The sequence below is a fragment of the Pteropus alecto genome, unplaced genomic scaffold (genome assembly GCF_000325575.1).
Source record: "Pteropus alecto unplaced genomic scaffold, ASM32557v1 scaffold155, whole genome shotgun sequence".
NCBI classification, from domain to species: Eukaryota; Metazoa; Chordata; class Mammalia; order Chiroptera; family Pteropodidae; genus Pteropus; species Pteropus alecto.
The window spans coordinates 17,796,015-17,799,033 of NW_006438113.1; the positions used below are offsets into that span (position 1 = coordinate 17,796,015).

Sequence of the window (3,019 nt, forward strand, 5' to 3'; positions counted from 1 at the left end):
TGGCCCTCAAAGCCCAAGCTCCCCACACTCCCCACCCCCACCCCAAAATGCCACAGGTACTTACTTAACAGACCAGAAGATGCTTTGAAAAGGAAAGCAGAACCAGAAGAAACTGTGAGGAAGAAGACTGAGTTTGAGAGAAAAGCTCTACATATTGTTGAACAGCTTTTAGAAGAGAATATTACAGAGAATTCTTAAGGGGGTGTGGGTAGTTTATCACACCTGCTCACTACAGCGATATCATGGACGAATATTCTATTATCAGGCTCCATGGTCATCCCATATGTCAGAAGAAGCTAGGAATTGCACCAAAACAGAAATATAAAATTTCTACCAAAACCAATAAAGCCTATAATATTACTGAAAGAAAGTGTTTTGCAGCGATTTTTATTATAAAGCATCTAAGTTTTTAAAGCACAAATTTCTAAAACTTCAGTGTGGGTTCAAGAAGAAAGGCATCCTAATTTTCAGATGCTACAGGAAGGACAAAGTGGCCATTCTGGAGAAGTACAGTTGTGCAGTAAGGCCATTAAAACATCAGACGCTGACAATCCTGGTGATTCTGAGAAGTCAATATGAATCTAGTTTTTCTAGCGCTCATAGTGATAGTAGCAGTGATAATGAGCAAGACTTTGTTTGCTCCATTCTACCAGAAAATAGACCAAAGTCAAAAAAAAAAAAAAAAATCCTAATGACAAAGAAAGCTGGCCAAAAGGCTAACTTCAAGCAAGGAGGCAAAAACGGACAGTGATAGATGTCACTGAGCAGTTAGGCAATTGCAGATTAGATAATCAGGAGAAAGCAGATGCTTGTGTACTTCTTTTACAGAAAGTAAATAATCAAATTTCTTCAATTAGATCTTTGTGAGAAAAATTAGAAGCTTCAGAAATTTCTGAAAATAAATTCAAAGAGTTCAGAAATAACTCTAATAGGCATAAGTAAGAAAAGTGCTGAACATTTTAAGAGGAAACTTGACAAATCAAACCAAGTTTCTAGGTCAATTTCTAGTTCAGTGTTGGTATGCCCTGAAGTTGCAAAGGCACACTTAAAGTTCTAAAGGAGACTTTGAGTAGAAGACAGAATTATGCTTCCGTGTGTGTGAAACCCTCTTCAGCTCTTCTGGTTAAAGAACTTGAAGATGACATAAACTCTGATCCAGATAGTCATTACCTGTCTTGCAGGAAATTCAGGACAGCTTGGATGAACCACTGTCTTTTACAGACTCAGATATAGCTATTAAACCACTGCCAAGTTATGAGAACTTGAAAAAAAAAAAAACTGAAACATTAAATCTGAGGATCAGAAAGTTTTACGGATGACAATACATTTTAAATGAAGAATTCACCAAATCACAAGAGTCAAAGAGTATGATACCAGCCTTTCCACTGATAGATTCAAGTTCTCAGAATCAGATTAGAAAATGTATTGCACTTGAAAAATTGAGTAAAGTATTGCCTAGACTTTTAGGGACTCTTCAGATTACATTAGGAGATATTTACACACACTTAAAAATCTCGTTTAAACTTCATATTAACAAATAGAAATATTATACACAAACCCACAGACTGGTCCTTAATTGCTGTGGTGTTACTGTCATTACTGACCCTCATTCTGGCATTCAGAATCATTCTCAGGAAAATGTGGTGGTAACGCTTGAAGAATTGCATTTAAAGAATGAAGACCTTGAAAGTTTAACCATCATATTTAGAACCAGCTGTTAACTAGAGTGATATAATCCATGAAGACTGAATAGAAAATGAACTTCTAGTCACCATTTCTGGATTACTAGATTTGTTCTCTCAAAAAAATCTTTACTTTCTTAGATTTCAACCCCCTGCTTCCCAGTCCTTAACTGTTCTTAGTGACTTCCCCAGGGAGAGGAGAACCATTATTCCAACAAGGAAAACCAAGTCCATGCAGCCCTGGCTATGTAGGACATAATATTTATATTTGAAAATGAAAGTCAAAGTCTTAAACTGAAACTTAAATGAATATTCAATGAAATATAATGACTTTTTTTTTTGGATGCTTCTAGCCATCATATCACTTGACCGAAAAATTGAAAAAAGTCCTATTTTGGCCTTTTAGCCTCTAGATTCTAAAGAATAGTAAAATGGTTAATAAATGCAATCTAATATTAAAAAAAAAAGGTTAATAAATGCAATCTAATATTAAAAAAAAAAAAAGATATTACCTGTAGGTTTCTTTTAAAGACCTTTTTTAGGAAAGGAAATATTAAGCAATTTCCTTTCTTTTTCTATATAATTAAGGTTTCATATAAAAATAAACATATAAATATACTTAAATATATTTAATTTTTTTTCATCCTATAAGTATTAAAGTAATCAAGTTGCTTTTTCCCTTTAATCTATAAATTACATTAATAACTTACAAATTTTAAACAAGCTTCTATTCTTGGAATAAATCGAACATGGGTGTGTTATAGAATACTTTTAAGATATTGTTGGACTAGCTTGAAGGTATTTCATTTAGTATTTTTACATCTGTGCTTATGAGTGAAAATGACTTATAATTTTCTCTTATTGTTTCGGTCTACAATTCAGATGTCAATCTAATTGTTGTCTTTTGAAGTCAATCTGTTGATTTTTCACTAGCTGCTTTTAATACGTTTCCTCTTTATTTTTCTGAGGTTACCACTAAGATTTGATGTATTTGGTCCAGAATACTTTATCATCCTCATGATTTGTGAAATTTCTTGAAATGTGAGAAATACTTAGTTATCTCTTCAAATAGATCATCTGCTTCATTCTGTCTTTCCTTTTATTCCAGAACTCTAAGGGATATATATTAGCCTTCTTGATATATCCTTTATAATTATTTCATTTATACTTAATCATTTTCATCCTTTTATCTCTCTGTTCTTAATTCTGCAAATTTTGTTCTAATCTAGGTTCTACATCACTAATTGCTCTTCAGCTGTATCCAGTCTGCTGTTAAATCCACCATATAGGTTCTTAATTTGGGCTATTATCATTTCAAAGCTATCGTTTCCATTTGC

General features: G+C 33.0%; 1 pseudogene; it reads left to right on the forward strand.

Annotated features, from left to right (window-relative positions):
- The window catches only part of LOC102878158, a 68,363-nt pseudogene extending 66,642 nt beyond the window's left edge, over positions 1 to 1,721 (forward strand).
- Positions 1,722 to 3,019: the final 1,298 nt, after the last annotated feature.